General features: G+C 39.2%; 1 long non-coding RNA gene across 1 annotated transcript; it reads right to left on the reverse strand.

Moving 5' to 3' along the window:
• Nucleotides 1-1,627: 1,627 nt before the first annotated feature.
• On the reverse strand, nt 1,628-10,132 carry LOC149258500 (uncharacterized). The gene is made up of 4 exons (XR_016246085.1): nt 9,813-10,132; nt 9,591-9,672; nt 9,174-9,253; nt 1,628-1,671 (listed from the first exon to the last, which is right to left on the reverse strand). It is a non-coding gene; the product is annotated as an uncharacterized LOC149258500 (long non-coding RNA).
• Nucleotides 10,133-11,029: the final 897 nt, after the last annotated feature.

Raw genomic sequence — 11,029 nt, forward strand, 5'->3', positions numbered from 1 at the left:
TGAACATGTGAACCCCAATGTAACATTTCCATTTCTTTCATATCAATGTTCTAGGAAAAAATTAAATCTCACACCCATGAACAAAATCACACTACCTCGAAACCATGACAAAATGATAAATCATTGTGCAACTAACAAATATTTCAATGTATTAAAGGACAATAGTATTGTGTAGGAGAAAAGTATGCCTCACACATCCTCTGTGCCATGTTTGTAGAATGTCTAGTGCATCTTCACCACTTGACCTTTGTAGACCATACAACTGCAGTCATTCACTACATAAAAAAAAAATCAATATAGTTGACTATGAGAGCATATATAAAACATATAACAATTTGAATAGAAAACAAATGGAGCCGCAAATTAGTGAAATATACTTTTAAGTGAAGTGCATTGCATGTCAATATGTTGACTCACCTTTATTTACGGACAATAACCTGAATTATCTATGTTTGCTTCCTTCATTTCCATTTCCGCACCCAACAAACGAAACCAAGACAAAACTACAAGAAACATTAAAGAAACAAAAAAACAAAACAAAGCAAGATTACAACACCCCAACAAACGAACCCAAGAACAAACTACAAAAAACAAAACAAAAAAATTGCAAAACAAAGGAAAAGGAGTACAACACAGCATGGCCATGCTCAAACTCGACAAAACAAAACATGTAGACAAGAGCAAAGAAAAAATTGCAAACATCCTCTCCGCACATCATCTCTCCTGCAATGTGTTGCCCTCTGCTGAAAGGGAAACAAGTGGGTTGAATAAGGTTAAAATACACACGCAACTAGTAATGTTAAACATATTTCAAAACCAATAATTATTCATGATACAAAATACACCTCCCCTAGAGTTTGTGTGATAATGATGGACACCCCTTTGTATTCCACTTGCTCGTGCTTATTAGAGCCAACCATCTACAAAAGATACACAATAAGATATTAGAATCGTTATATAAGTTAAACTAAAAAGTACACAATAATTAATCATAATTAGAAACACGCCTTTATTAGAGATTGTTATATAAAAGGGGATAGTCCATTTTGTATTTCACGTATTCATGCTCATTGGAACATGCCATCGCCAATAGATACACAATAAAATATTAGATTTCTAAACAAAGTCAAACTAGAGTGTTTGAAAGCATAAACTTCAACAAAAACGAATCATGTAGACAACAACAAACAAAAAATTGCAAACTTCCCATTTGCACATTATGAAAGCATAAACTTCAACAAAAACGAATCATGTAGACAACAACAAACAAAAAATTGCAAACTTCCCATTTGCACATTATCTCTATTGTAGTGTCCTCTCTTCCGCTGAAAGGGAAAAAAGTGCTGTGAATAAGGTTAAAATAAAGACACAAATAGTAATGTCAAGCATAATTCAAAACAAATAATTATTCATAAATGCAAACATACCTCGTCTAGAGTTTGCTATATAAAGATAGGGATTCCATTTTGTATTCCACTTACTCATGCTCACCAGAACAAGCCATCTACAACAGATACATAATAAGATATTAGAATCAATATACAAGTTAAACTGGAGACTTGAATGCAAAAATCAATTATAATGTGAAGCACACCTGACTTTGAGCTTTTTTATATAAAGGGGGTAATCCATTTTGTATTTTACATATTTCTACTCACTGGTATCATCCATCTGCAGTAGATAGAAAATCAAATATTAGAATTCTAATAAAAGTTGAAATAGAGAGATGAAGGCATGAACTTGTGAACCAACTTACTTCCACTCCATTTATATTCCATGCTATATCTCAAAGAAGATAATTTTTCTAAACTAGACATAATTCTAATAAGAATAATGCAATCAATGTTATCATAATATAAATAATCCTTTTTGTAAGAGAGATCCAATCAAATTTAAACATATTGAACATGTTGAGATTGGTACCTTGGGAGGTACTCAAAACCCTAGGCTACAGGGATGTGCAGGAATTGGCACCACAAAGTCACTTGTGTGCTAAGAACCCAGGCGTGTGGGTTTTGCACCCAAGCTTGCAGATGTGAAACCGTGTATGGATTAGGACACTTGGCACTTGGAGATTGTAGGGCACCCTTAAAGGAACAAGGGGACGCTTGTAGCACCAAGAGAGGCCTTGTGGATTGAGAGAAAAGAATTTTTATTTGATTATGTGGGTCAACTTGTCTTAAGTTTCAAGTCGGCCTTGAATTGAGGAGAGAATTTGAGAAGGTTAGACGCCACCCTAAGGAATGATATAAATAGGACTAAGTAGAGCCTCATCCCTCACCCAATCAAGACACATATTCCTCATGTGAAGACTAAAATAGGAGGATGAGTCCACAACCAAGAAGGAGAAAGGATCAAATCTGGTTAGGGGTGGTTTTGGCACTGTTTTCGGTTGTGGTTATGCGGGTGAAGACAACGGGTAGAAGGAGACTAGGTCGAGACTTTTGAGGATGAAATCTGAGCATGAAAACAAAATCAAGCTCTCTCTAACAAGACGAGATTTCTGAAGTATTGCAGGTGGGTGAAATTATGACTATTGGAGGGTCGAGTAGCCTACTTGGAAACCAAGGTTAGGCTACATTCATCTACAGTAGTATCGAAGAAATCGAAGGTTTTTGGAGTGGTTTGTAGGTAGGTGGGATCTCCTTCAAGTTGCCCCAGATAGGGCTGAGTTCTTCATAAAAAGTCTCCCTCAGTTCCAAGGTTTTTTTAGAGTAGAAGTAGATGTCTACAAGGAGAAAAAGTAAAGGATTCGTGTCCTAGTTTAGGATAGTATTTCGTGCAACCAAAATAACAATTTTGGGAGGGTTGTAGTGGCTTGCTCCACGCCCTAAGTAAAGTCACTTGAGAAGGAATTTGAGGACTGTTAGATGGGCAAAAGAAGGGATGCTCGGGAAAAGGAGGTCAAGGGAGCAGTTTGACTAGCCCAAGTTTATTGTTGAAGGGATTTTTGTTGAAATATGTAACTAGGTTTGATCTTCATAATGGCATATGTAATCGTGATTTTATGTTTTTAATGAAAAGAGAAAAATAGATTTATTATTCGTTTTTTTTTAGGCATGGGTTTCATGCTCAAAGGAAATTTATTTTTAGGTCAAGCACCCATTGAGTGCTTCTAGGTTTGTCATAAAGTCAGTTCAGTCATTGTCATGTATTGAAGACCCATTTGGGCATGTTACATATTGTAAAGAAAAATTTATCGAGTCAAAATACAGGCAAAAGTCTCTCCATGACCTCGTCATGGCGCAAAGATCAAGTCGGCCTACATGGAGGGACAAGTCATATTCATGATAGCAATTCATACCCCTCACAAGCCTATAAATAAGAAGGAATTATACCTCATTTACACGCTCACTCAAGGAAGTTCGATCTCCTCAAGACAGGAGCTAGAATAGGACGAAGAAGAAGAAGAAGATCAAGATCAAAGTTTTTGGGCCTCTCTCTCTGTGTGTGTGTGTGTGTGTGTGTGTGTGTGTCTTTCGTTAGGGTTTCTACAATTTATGGGCTAGATGAAATTATGTAGCTGCATCGAAGTTGTGAAGCTGTAAGGTCGAAGTTGCAAGGTCAAAGTTGTGAAGCTATAGGGTTGAAATTGTGAAGCTGCCAGGTCAAAGCTGTGAAGTTGCCTCTAGATCAAAGTTGTGAAGTTGTTAGGTCAAAGTTGCTGAAGCTGCTAGGTCGAAGTTGCAGAAATTGTTGTTGGGGTCGAAGTTGCTGAAAAAATTGTTGGAAGGTCGAAGTTTGTTGTTGAAGGAGTTTTGACAGTGGTAGGTGGCAGCCATCCATTCCCTAAGTTTGTCTCATTGAAGCAGCACGGGTATGTTACAAAGGGAAGAAGTCCCTAAGAGTTGTGTTCTTGAAGGACTAAGGAGCAACTAGTAGGCAAGTTGTCCCAAAGGAGCTGAGGAGCAACAGTGGGTAGTCTGTTGATTTGGGGTAGCATCGGATGTGCTCTAGCCACGAAATTTGGTGGAGAGGTTGGGGCACATGAAATCTCCAATACCCAGAAAGGGTTTGAGCATATTCTAAACAGATCATGAGATATTAAAATAATTAATATTTTTAATGGAATCCCTAAGTTTAAACTGAGGGAAAATAAAATATTAATGTGCATTAATATGAATCTGTGTTAGAGTGGTCCAAAAGACATGGATCAAGCCAAATCTAATCTTAGCCGTTAATTAGGGACTTAATCTAGGTTGTTGAGATGTCAACAGGAAAAGTATATGAGGAGGCTTGAGGGTCACTTGGAGAGCACACCAGAGTGATCAGTCATTCTATTCTCTAGAGCGGGGTTTGCTAAAAGAGATAGAATCAGTGATCGGGAGAGCAGCTGAGGGGCATTGAGTACAGAGAAACAGAGAAGGCAGAGATTGTGACGGGAGAGCAGCGCAGCAGCCAAGGAGAGGCAGGGCCATGCAGAGGCAGCGAAGTGCTGCGCAGAGCACCAGAGAGGCCACCATGTCTGACGCAGAGGCACATAAAGCTGACGCAGGGCCAGCGTGAGACAGAGAGGGGCTGACAGCAAGGAGATTTCTCTCAAACTATGAGGTATAGTTCCTAAGGAAATTCTCTGTTGGGTAGGCCAGTTTCGGCACCCAGATTGTACTCTGATATTGCTTAATAAGAAAACCCTCAGATAGTTGCATCAGTTTTACCGCATTGGGTTTTTCCAGGGACATTGGTCCAAAAATAATGGTGTCATGTGGTGTGTTTGTTCTTGTTTCTTTTAGTTGTTTATCTGTAATATGTTGAGCATGCACTGGTGTTTATTTTCAGTATTTACTTTATAAATAACTTGCTAAAGAAAAAATAACAAGTAGGTAGGAATAAATCAGAAAAAGTGCATGAAGGGTTTTTAAGTAAACTTAGAAACTTCAACATGGTATCAGAGCACGATTGCAGATCACAGGAGGACTAAAAGACATCAGCCGAGCGGAGCAATAGCAGCAGAAAACATTTGTGTTGAGGTGACAGAAACTGTTTCTAACAACACAGAAGCCAAGAGTGTGACGCAGAGCTAGCCAAAGCCATGCATAAGAAGTCGGGAACTGCGCAGAGCCTAAGATCGTGTGGTACCACATATAGCCAAGAAGGAAATGGCAGTTGAGATGTGGGAGGCTCTCAAGAACCTTTACCAGCATACTTCTGTGCAGAGAAGAATACTGCTCGAGAACCAGATGAGGTCGTATCAGATGAAGAAGGGTTAATCGATTGACACCTTCCTCAGAGGACTGAATGAGATCCGAGACCAATTGACTGCAATAGCCCTGACACCGAATCAGGTGTTTATGGTGAGGAAAGCCCTAAATACTCTCTCAGAAGATTGGAAAGTGTTTGTCTAGAGTATCTTGGGCAGAGGGACTCTCCCACCTTGGGACGAGATGTGGGCAGCTCTTCGCCAGGAAAAGATCAGACGACAGTCGAAGACAGGTAGCAGCAGCAAAGGGATCAAGTTCAAGCAGGAGGAGGAGGAGGAAGTGGCCCTAGCATCTGAGGGAAAGCAGGAGAAGCGGAAGAAGAAAGATCTCTCCAAGATCAAGTGCTTCCACTGTGGGGAGCTGGGTCATTACGCGACCCAGTGTCCAAGGAAGAAGAGTAAGGGAGAGTCTTTCGAGACTAAGGCAGCGCCAACACGGGCAGAGAAGGAAGTTTTGACAGAAAATGATTGTGCCATGAGTGCACACGCACCACTTGAGCGGAAGTGGGGAGACATCGAGTTGTAGTCAGATGGACTACAGGCGATGAGGGGCAGGATCCTTGAGGTACTCAGCCTCTTGGATTAGACCTTGCTACAGGAGCCCCGAAGAGGAGTAGCAGAACTGGCTGATGTGGGCAGAGACAGATGCGGATGGAGCGGCAGAGAGAGCTACAGTGCAGGAGTCCCGAGACAGCGCAGAGCTAGCAGGCTACAGCAGTACGAGAGGCACAGGAGTGTTGCACTAGTGCAGGAAGGCACAGAGAGGTGTGCAACGGTGCAAGATGCAGGGAGTTGTTGCAGCAGCGCAGAGGTCAGAGAGGGAGCACTTGTTAGCGACAGAGGGAGATTCAGCATCAATGGGTGTTTCTAGCCCAACAGGGAGGTCAGTTGGGAGATCAGTTACTTACTTCTCAGTAACTGAGTTGCAGTGCAGCAGTCGGCAACACGATGCAACATGATGAGAAGAGGTGGAGTGTAGATGCAGTGTTGGGAGAAAGGACCAGCAGCAGCACGGATGCAGAGGGAGTTGTCGTACAAATACAACAGTGGCAGTGGCAGAACCATGGGCAGCAGTACAGAGGATGTTGGGCAGGAAGGCCTAGCATCAGCACAAGTACCGATGCTGGATGATCAGAGTAATACTCAGTGAGGAGTATTGCTAGAGCACAGTACTTGCTAAGAGGGAGTGTTGATCTGGGGTAGCATCGGATGTGCTCTAGCCACAAAATTTGTTAGAGAGGTTGGGGCACATGAGATCTCCAATACCCATAAAGAGTTTGGGCATATTCTAAACAGATCAGGAGATATTAAAATAATTAATATTTTTAATGGAGTCCCTAAGTCTAAACTTAGGTAAAATAAAATATTAATGTGCATTAATATGAATTTGTGTTAGAGTGGTCCGAAAGACATGGATCAAGCCAGATCTAATCTTAGCCGTTGATTAGGGACTTAATCTCGGTCGTTGAGATGTCAACAGGAAAAGTATAAGAGGAGGCTTTAGGGTCACTTGGAAAGCACACTAGAGTGATCAATCATTTTATTCTCTAGAGCGAGGTTTGCTAAGAGAGATAGAATCAGTGATCGGGAGAGCAACTGAGGGGCATTGAGTACAGAGAAACAGAGAAGGCAGAGATTGTGACGGGAGAGCAGTGCAGCAGCCAAGGAGAGTGACGCAGAGCGAGCAAGGGCTCACGCAGAGGCAGCCAAGTGTTGCACAGAGCACCAGAGACGCCACCGTGTCTGACGCAGAGGCCCAGAAAGCTGACGCAGGGCCTCCTGGGGCTCACGCAAGCCAAGCAAGGTTGACGTAGGGCCAGCGTGAGACAGAGACGGTCTAACGCAGACCAAATTTGGCAGACGCTGGGGTTGCAGAGCAGTTTTGTGCTGAGGAGCAGCTGGAAGGATTTTCCGGGGTTTCAACCAGGAGATTTCTCTCAAACTGTGAGGTATAGCTGCTAAGGAAATTCTCTGTTGGGTAGGCCAGTTTCAGCACCAAGATTGTACTCTGATATTGCTTAATAACAAAACCCTCAGATAGCTGCACCGGTTTTCCCGCATTGGCTATTTCCGGGGACATTGGTCCAAAAATAATGGTGTCATGTGGTGTGTTTGTTCTTGTTTCTTTTAGTTGCTGATCTGTAATATGTTGAGCATGCACTGGTGTTTATTTTCAGTATTTACTTTGTAAATAACTTGTTAAAGAAAACATAACAAGTAGGTAGGAATAAATCAGAAAAAGTGCATGAAGAGTTTCTAACTAAGTAAACTTAGAAACTTCAACACAGCCTAGAGTTGTTCACAAACGGAGTTGTGTACAACTCAACAAAAGACCCTATGTCTTGGTTGTTGATGGACTAATGATCAGCTAGAGGGCTAATTGGAGATGTGCTCAGTGACAAAAAGGAGAAGGATCATTGATAGAGGCAGATTGGGGGTGCTACAGATCGAGAGCCAATGGACTGAGCATATGTGTTCAAGATATGACCAATGGAGATATGAAGTGCACTAGATTAGCTAGCACGTCAATGTATCAGACATCAAACCCTAGTTTGTATTCCTTATATCAGTGATTGTATGAGAGCGATGATCCATAGTACGGGAGCCCTAAACAGTTGTATTACAGTTTGTTAATATAACGAAGTTGGGTTATTGAAAAAATTGTAAAAAGTTGTCTATATTGTCCACTAATTGATTTTCTGTTGTTTATATTTCGTCGTGCATAGTAGTTTGTTGTGGTATTTGGATTGGTTGTGTCAGTAATTCTATGACCCTAACCTAGATTCCAGTACCGTGGTAAAACAACATAACACCCAAAATCCTAAAGTTGTCTACTCTCGAGTGTTATAAGCATTGAACCGGACTGACCAGTTCAAACGAGTTCGACCGTTTTGACGCAGAATTTGGTTCGAACCGATGACTTGAACAGTTTTTCTCCAATTCGGTATGGTAAAGCCATGAACAACGCAACAAGTGGGGTGAATTTAAAGTAAAAGTGACATTCTCCTTTATCTTTCATTTTCATTTTCTTACTTAAATTTTTAACATTAGCATGAAATGAATCAGGATGTTTGAGAGCGGTTTTGACCTCATTGGATTTCATATGTTGGAAGTAGAATTTTAGATCTCACTCAGAATCCAACAGACTTAACAGTGTTCCAGGATTTCATGATTGGGGGCGTTCCAACGATACATTGGATTTTCCCATGTAGGAGGCTATGGAACTAGTATTTAATCAAGAGCACCAAGCCCTCCATGTACCTTGATGTTAGTGGTAATCGTTGTTTAACTCCTCTATCATGAGCTTAATAAAACGAATACTTATCACTCAAACAAAATCTTGACTCGACATGATATGATTTTTCTATCTTATTTTAATGCTTAGAGGGCGATATTGATGACAAAGATCCCAATATAGGAAACGGTTTTGATGATATGTAGCTATTTGTTGTAGCATACATTATTTTTTATGCTAGAGGCCATGTGGAGTTTGTTTTTTGATATTGGTTTAGATATGGATTGCACTCTGTATTATTTTGGTTATGTGCACCCTTACACTTTATATAAATGAAAACTTTTGCTTACTTGTGTATGAATGGTTTGTATTCATATCGATGCACATGAATATATATGTTTTAAAATAAAATTTGAATAGAATATGTGGTTTGGGTTGACTGGTTTTTTGGTCTGGTTTTTCTATGGTTCCGATAACTATGCTACTAGCAAAATGATTGATTGGTCGAAGGCTTTGTATGCTTGCTTGCTTGACCTTACCATCCTCCTCTCTAGGGCACGTTGTGTGGTGTTGTGTGTGTGATGTGGACCAAATTAGCATATAAATTTAAACATACCATTTTATGTATATGTCAAACCATTATTTAAGTGGTACTACCTCAGAACCATGCTAAAAGGAGAAAACGTCGAAATAACAAATAATAATAACAATATTTTGTTGGAAAACAACATGACTCACCCATCCTCTGCGTTGCATCTACATTTCCTAAGATATCTTCTCCAATCGACCCTCTCAGACACTACGATTGTAGTTACTCACTGCACAAAGTAATATTATATATGAGATCACGAATAAACCATGGGAGCTTAAAGGATAAATATACAAAGCGTGAATTAACCATACAAATACCTACCCTCCCTTGGCTACTATTATAACAACAACAATCATAAAAAATAATCACTGAACATTTAAACCCCAATGTGACATTTCCATTTCTTTCATATCAAAGTTCTAGTAAAAATATTGAATCTCACACCCTTGAACAAGATCATACTACTTCAAATACATGACAAAATGATAAATCATTTTGCAACTAACAAATATTTCAGTGTACTAAAGGACAATAGTATTGTGTAGGACAAAAGTATGCCTCACCCATCCTCTATGCCATGTTTTTAGAATGTCTAGTGCATATTTACCACTTGACCTTTGTAGACCATACAATTGTGGTTGTTCACTACATAAAAATAATCAATATAGTTGATTATCACAGCATAGATAAAACATATCATAATTTGAATATCAAACAAATGGAGCCACAAATTAGTGAAAGATAATTTTAAGTGAGGTGCATTGCATGTATATATGTTGACTCACCTTCATTTATGAGCAATAACCTCAATTTTCTCTGTCTTCTTCATTCATTTCCATTTCCGCACCCAACAAATGAAACCAAGACAAAACTACAAGAAACATTAAAGAAACAAAAACAACAAAACAAAGCAAGAGTAAGACACACCCAACAAATGAAACGAAGAACAAACTACAAAAAACAAGAAAAAAAAATTCAAAACAAAGGGAAAGTAGTACAACACAGCATGGCCATGCTCAAACTCAAAAAAACAAAACATGCAGACAAGAACAAAGAAAATTTTGCAAACATCCCCTCTGCGCATCATCTCTCCTGCAATGTGTTGTCCTCTGCTGAAAGGGGAAAAGTGGGTTGAATAAGGTTAAAATACACACACATTTAATAATGTTAAACATATTTCAAAACCAGTAATTATTCATATTAGGAAACACACCTCCCCTAGAGTTCGTTTTATAACGATGGACACTCTCTTGTATTCCACTTGCTCGTGCTCATCAGAACCAACCATCTACAAAAGATACACAATAAGCTATTAGAATCGTTATATAAGTTAAACTAAAGAGTACATAATAATTTATCATAATAACAAACAAGCCTTTCTTTGAGATTGTTATATAAAAGGGGAGAGTCCATTTTGTATTTCATGTATTCATGCTCATTGGAACATGGCATCCGCAATAGATACACAATAAAATATTAGATTTCTAATAAAAATAAAAGTAGAGAGTTTTAAGGCATGAACTTCAACAAAAACAAATCATGTACAACAACAAACAAAAAATTGCATACTTCCCCTTTGCACATTCTCTATTGTAGTGTCGTCTCCTCCGCTGAAAGGAAAAAAGTGGTGTGACTAAGGTTAAAATAAAGACACAGATAGAAATGGCAAGCATAATTTAAAGCAAATAATTATTCATAATTGCAAACATACCTCATCTAGAGTTTGCTATATAAAGATAGACATTCAGTTTTGTATTCCACTTACTCATGCTCACCAGAACAACCCATCTACAACAGATACATAATAAGATATTATAATCATTATACAACTTAAACAGGAGAGTTGAATGCAACAATCAATTATAATGCGAAACGTACCAGATTTTGAGCTTTTTTATATAAAGGCGGATAATTCATTTTGTATTTTACGTATTTCTGCTCACTGGAATCAACCATCTGCAGTATATAGAAAATAAAATATTAGAACTCTGATAAAAGTTAA

The sequence above is a fragment of the Pinus tabuliformis genome, chromosome 6 (assembly GCF_031772625.1).
Source record: "Pinus tabuliformis cultivar Carrire ecotype Pingquan chromosome 6, CPIR1, whole genome shotgun sequence".
NCBI classification, from domain to species: domain Eukaryota; kingdom Viridiplantae; phylum Streptophyta; class Pinopsida; order Pinales; family Pinaceae; genus Pinus; species Pinus tabuliformis.